This window comes from Oreochromis niloticus, unplaced genomic scaffold, assembly GCF_001858045.2.
Source record: "Oreochromis niloticus isolate F11D_XX unplaced genomic scaffold, O_niloticus_UMD_NMBU tig00000457_pilon, whole genome shotgun sequence".
Taxonomy (NCBI): Eukaryota; Metazoa; Chordata; class Actinopteri; order Cichliformes; family Cichlidae; genus Oreochromis; species Oreochromis niloticus.
The window spans coordinates 360,311-366,665 of NW_020327171.1; the positions used below are offsets into that span (position 1 = coordinate 360,311).

The 6,355-nt window shown below is 41.0% G+C and overlaps 1 long non-coding RNA gene across 1 annotated transcript; it reads left to right on the forward strand.

Annotated features, from left to right (window-relative positions):
• Positions 1-1,302: 1,302 nt before the first annotated feature.
• On the forward strand, positions 1,303-3,277 carry LOC112844612 (uncharacterized). The gene is made up of 2 exons (XR_003217347.1): positions 1,303-1,342; positions 1,702-3,277. It is a non-coding gene; the product is annotated as an uncharacterized LOC112844612 (long non-coding RNA).
• The last annotated feature ends 3,078 nt before the right edge of the window (positions 3,278-6,355 follow it).

A 6,355-nucleotide genomic window follows, 5' to 3' on the forward strand; every position in this document is an offset into this window, starting at 1 on the left:
TCGAGAAGTCAGCGCTCTCGAGAGGCCGACAATTTTGTTGAAGAAACAAGTGGAAGAAAAAAATACAACCGTGAAGAGTTTGGGAAAGATTTTACTGTGAAAGCTTTCCTAAAAATGCATCAGGTCATCCACACCGGAGGGAGACCATTCAGCTGTGGAGACTGTGGAAAGTCTTTTACCAGGTCTGGACACTTAAAAACACACCAACTAATCCACACTGGAGAGAGACCATTCAGCTGTGACGAGTGTGGAAAGTCTTTTACCCAGTCTGGAAGCTTAAAAAGACACCAACTCACCCACACTGGAGAGAGACCGTTCAGCTGTGACGAGTGTGGAAAGTCTTTTACCGAGTCTGGAAGCTTAAAAACACACCAACTGATCCACAGTGGAGAGAGACCGTTCAGCTGTGATGAGTGTGGAATGTCTTTTACCCACTCTGGAAACTTAAAAACACACCAACTGATCCACAGTGGAGAGAGACCGTTCAGCTGTGACGAGTGTGGAAAGTCTTTTACGCAAATTTCACACTTAAAAACACACAAACTCATCCACACTGGAGACAGACCATTCAGCTGTGATGAGTGTGGAAAGTCTTTTACCCACTCTGGAAGATTAAAAACACACCAACTCATCCACACTGGAGAGAGACTGTTCAGCTGTGATGAGTGTGGAAAGTCTTTTACCCACTCTGGAAGCTTAAAAACACACAAACTCATTCACACTGGAGAGAGACCATTCAGCTGTGACAAGTGTGGAAAGTCTTTTACCACGTCTGGAAACTTAAAATCACACCAACTCATCCACACTGGAGAGAGACCGTTCAGCTGTGACAAGTGTGGAAAGTCTTTTACCACGTCTGGAAACTTAAAAAGACACAAACTCATCCACACTGGAGAGAGACCGTTCAGCTGTGGAGACTGTGGAAAGTCTTTTACCGAGTCTGGAAGCTTAAAAAGACACCAACTCATCCACAGTGGAGAGAGACCGTTCAGCTGTGGAGACTGTGGAAAGTCTTTTACGCACATTTCACACTTAAAATCACATCAACTCATCCACAGTGGAGTTAAAGCATACACCTGTGATCAGTGTGACAGAGCTTTTACTCACAGTAACAGCTTACAGAGTCATCTAGTTACCCACTCTGGAATTAAGGCGTACAGCTGTGATCAGTGTGGTAAACAGTTTGCCACAAACACAGAGTTACGACGTCACATGTTTACCCACACTGAGGAACGACCTTATAAATGTGACCTTTGTGAGAAGACTTTTAAATCTCCACGTTACCTGAAAGCACACCAACAGATCCACACCAGAAAGACTGTACAAGTGCAGTTACTGTGAGGTATTTATATTTTTATCTTGTCAGCCCAACTGTTTGAAACAACTCTGCTCATCAAATTGTGTTAGCATGTTAGCAATTCTACTGCATGGAAAGGCAGCTCTGAATGATTATTCAGACTCTAATCACAGGTTTTTAGGGATAGTGTTTGAGAATTGTGTTATTGTTATTGTAGCATTAAACTAGTATTACTTTAATGTTTTTACTCTTATTGTTTTTATAGCACATTAAATTGAGCTGAGTGTGATAATGTAAACAGTAAAATGTAATTGGACTTTGGCAGAGATGCTCTTTATTTCAGGTGACGTTCAGGATAAAAATGTTGAAGGACTGACTTACACTGTCTTTGTGTTTTTGTTTAGAAGCAGAGCGACACAGATGGATCAAGTTCTCAACCCTGTCATCGCTGTGGGAAAGACTTTTGTTGTGACCTTTGTGGAAAAACTTTAAGTCATTGAAGGACTCTGAAAATACATCAACGTAGACACACTGGAGACAAAATGAACTACTGTAAAGAATGCGGGAGAGGCTTCACCACTTCAAAGGACTTCAAACAATATGAACTCCTTCACCGTGGCGTTAAAAAGCATGTCTGCGATCAGTGTGGGTCATCCTTCATCAGTGCACGTCAGCTTGAAAAGCATAAACGAGTCCACACATGAGAGAAACCATACAAGTGCAGACACTGTGACAAAACCTTTTCACAATCATGTGATCATACTAAGCATGAACGCAGACACATGAAAGAGAACTTCATCTGTGAAAGAGTTTGAGTAATCTCAGTTCATACTCCACTCAGAAACGATTCCATGTTACAAATAAACTGTTACGTCTTGATTCCTGCTTTTACGTTAATCTTGTAAACAGTACATTTGCATAACGACTGAAACCGGCCAATGAATGAACAATGGGCTGTGAGGTCAATTTCTTCATCATTAATATGCAAATTCTTATGAGCATTGATCAACAACCACGGGTCAATGGCCATGAGTACCATTCACAGAGTAAAAATTTGCATAATGATTATGAAGTTTACTGTTACCAATGTTCAAAAACATTTACTAAGTTATCTTAGCGTGATGCAGGACTGAAATCATTGCCATCTCTGGATCACAGTGAATCTGCAGAGACAGAAAGATCCTCTTCTGGTTTCAGGGTCAGACTTAAACCCTTGAGATCAGGCTCCACAGAGTTCAGGTGGAGTCTTCTGTAAAGATCTGATGAGGCACCTGTCATGGTTCGTATTTGAGGTAAGAGACAAACGACTACAGTCCAAGTGGGTCAAAACAATGATTTTATTACACACACGTGTGTGGGGAAGATGAGCTCTGCAAAACATCAGCCTCAATCTCCCCAGAACAATAAGCGAGCAGTCAAATATATAACATAGTTGATGACAAGCATCATGCGTCAAAGCAGATAGATAACATGCAACCGTTCCAGTCGTCCCAACCTTGGACACCCTAACCCTAAACAACAACAGCTCCTTCCTCTGCTCCTCCACCAAATGCTTGCTGTTACTTTACTTCACTTATCGCTGGAATTAAACAACAAAACAAGTCTACATACTGTGTGTGTGTGTGTGTGTGTGCAGACAAACATCTGTTCCCAAGCAAACTCCAATGCAGCAGGCTGCTGAATACACACAGGCCTCTATTCAGTTTCTAGATTATATGTGGTGTATTATATTGTAAGCATGTATGCAATTCTTTCATAGGTATGGGTCACTTTAACTTTGCTCAATAGATTGGCCAGACATCGCGCTGCCCGAAGCTTCAGACCATTAATTAACTTGCCCGAGCTTCAACTCTTTAATTAGCACAAAATGCACTGTGTATAACATGAATACAGTTGCACCTGCAATGAAGGATTATTATGTGATTATAATACCACCTGAAATACAGACTTTAATGTAATATCCGTAAAATGATAAAATGATGATTAATGTAATAGTAATGATAATGATTATGAATAGTAACAGTAAAATAATTTCAAATCTCCACACACCCATGAATGAAAATGTGCCTCTTGTTACATTTTAAGCTTTCTAAACTGTTCTACTGTAGTGTTTGTGTTGAGTGGTACGCTTTGTTCCAGCAGTTTGATTAAGAAATCTGTTTCCTGTTATATTTTTATTGAATGCATTGATCCATGTGTTCTGCAGTTTTTTTCAGCTTGTTTGTGTAATGAAATCCTGCAACAATTAAACCAAAATTTTATATGTTAAATAAAGAAATGGTTTACTGACAAAGAGTTTGAGCCGTGATGTCATTTCCTGTATATCAGAGCAACACCTGAAGTGACCAGTGTTTAAAGTCAGTCAAATTTTGTGTCAGCAATGCTTCACTACGTTATCTGCTAACTGTTAGGGTGTAGAAGGACGAAACTCCCAGGGTGACCAGTGGCAGGAGCTTCCTGATGCAGAGAGTTGAGTGTGGGGGATATAAAAGAGAAGCTGAGGCATCCCAAGGTTAAAGCTGGCATAACTGAACTCAGGCAAAGAACTGCAAACTTAACAAACCAAATGAGTGCACAAAGAAATATAACTGACCTAAACAAACATAACTGACCTAAACATGAAATGGCAAAGAAGGGTAAATATATTGTCTGATCAGACCACTATGACACACGAGGAGTTTTTCCTTTCCAGTCACCTTTCTCACTCACTATGTGTTAACAGACCTCTCTGCATTGAATCATATCTGTTATTAATCTCTGTCTCTCTTCCACAGCATGTCATTCACCCTGTTTTCCTTCTCTCACCCCAATCGGTCGCAGCAGATGGCCCCGTCCTTCCCTGAGCCTGGTTCTGCCGGAGGTTTCTTCCTGTTAAAAGGGAGTTTTTCCTTCGAACTGTCGCCAAAGTGCTTGCTCATAGGGGGTCATATGATTGTTGGGCTTTTCTCTGTATCTACTGTACAATATAAAGCGTCTTGAGGCTACTTTTCTTGTGATTTGGCGCCATATAGATACAATTGAATTGAATTGAATTGGTTCTTTAGTATTTCTAAAGGGTTAAACTGCTTCCTCACATCTGCTTCATGAATATGAAGGGTTGTAGTGGGAGAAGGTGGTGTGAAATCCTCATAGGTGTGAAGTGAGGAGGTTGCTCCTGTGGGTGAAGTCTTTCATAGCATTAACTGCTTTGTTGTGGGGGGATGGGGTGGCTGTAGCTCAGGAAGTAGAGCAGGTCACCTACTGATTGGAAGGTTGGAGGTTTGATCCCAGGCTCCTCCAGTCTGCATGCCAAGTATCCTTGGGCAAGATACTAACCCCAAGTTGCTCTCCGATGCATCCATCAGAGTATGAATGTGTGTGAGTGGAGTTAGAAAGCACTCAGTATAGAGGTATTGCTTGTGAGAATGGGTGTGACTGGGTGAATGTGGTGTGTTGTATAGAGCGCTTTGAGTACTCCGGGAGAGTAGAAAAGCGCTATATAAGAATCAGTCCATTTACCATGAGTGACCAAAGTGTCTCTATTGTTGGGGAATTCTCTATTGAGTTGTGAAAGCTGCTTGATGTCTCATCAAACCGGCAGTAAAAGTCGTTGAGGGCTGTCAAGAGATTTATTCTAAAACACTTCTTCAGTTGAGAATCAGAGAGGAGAAACACACTGCAGTTAGTTACTTGCAAGCAAGGGCAGCCACAGAGCTCGCACAGAAGTGCGGGCTCTGAGACTCGCCCCGTGCCATTGCCCTGTTCTTTATTTATACATCAGTGGGTGTTTGTTCTTTACATTGGAATGTGGATGTTTAGGTGTGTGTGTGTGTGTGTGTGTGTGTGTGTGTGTGTGTGTGTGTCCATAACCGACTTCCTAACCTGCTGGCCTGGAAGTCCAGCAGTTCATCTAAACAAAATGCTCTTAGAGTAAAACAGACATAGATACGTTTTATCCTGCCATAAAACAATAAAAGAAGGTATGACGTCTCCCATGCTCCCAGGATGTGGGTGTGAAAACCAGAACACTCTGGAATCACACAAGCTTCCTAGGATGAGACATTCTTTCAGGATACTATCAACTACATACTTCTAAACACAAATGATTACATGCAGCATTCTACCATGAGTAAACCTATATAATTAAAAGGTAATACTGACATTATATTTGACATTCTATTAACATTCCCCCCTGTTGTCAGTTTAACTTTTAAATGAAATATCAGTATGTAACATCTTGTTATACATTTTCTGTCACATCCTCATTAATCACACAAAATCTTCACGTTGCAACAGGTCGGAGTCTTCATCATCATTCGTCATGACTATGTATTCAGTAACAGTGGAAAATATTATACGGTTAATCATGAGTTTTAGGCATGGCAGGATACATGTTACAAAGACACAAAATAAAAGTAAAAATATTCCAAATTCAATAAGTAGTCTTTTTAGCAACTGGCTTCAACCTTAAGTATTGTGTTTTTGGCAGGTCATAGATGTTCTCACATATTCTTCTGCTGAAGTTTCAAAATTTACAGTATAAAATTGTTGATGTATGGCTCACTAGAGCGGCTGTTTTGTGTAATGATTTGGGAAGAATGGGAATTCCTGCTATTTCATATGTCATCAGTGTCTAATAATGCTCCGTGTTTTAGCCATTGCGTTTGTTCTTTTGATCGTGCTGCTTTTGTTCATCCTGCAGTATAGACAGTGGGATAGTGTGATTTTCATAAGTCGTTAGTAAGACTGTGGTTGCTATGGCTGCTGCTTTATCAGCAAAATTGTTTCCCTTTGTAACTTCAGAGTCATCCTTCTGATGTGTGGTCCGCCACATATTTCTGCAGAACAGTTAAGTTCTGCAGTGCCTCATAGATGTCTCTTCCAGTTGTTCCCATCACTGTCCATAGGATCAGAGTCCAAATGTATGTAGAATAGACATTCAAACATACCAGTTGAGTTTGTTGTTTGTCAACGTGGGTCTCAGCTATCGTAAAAGCTGCAGACCTCTTCAGCACTCTAGTTTTATGGCCTCTGCCAACCCCCATCACCTCACTTCAGGCCTCCTTGTCCTGTGGGGGA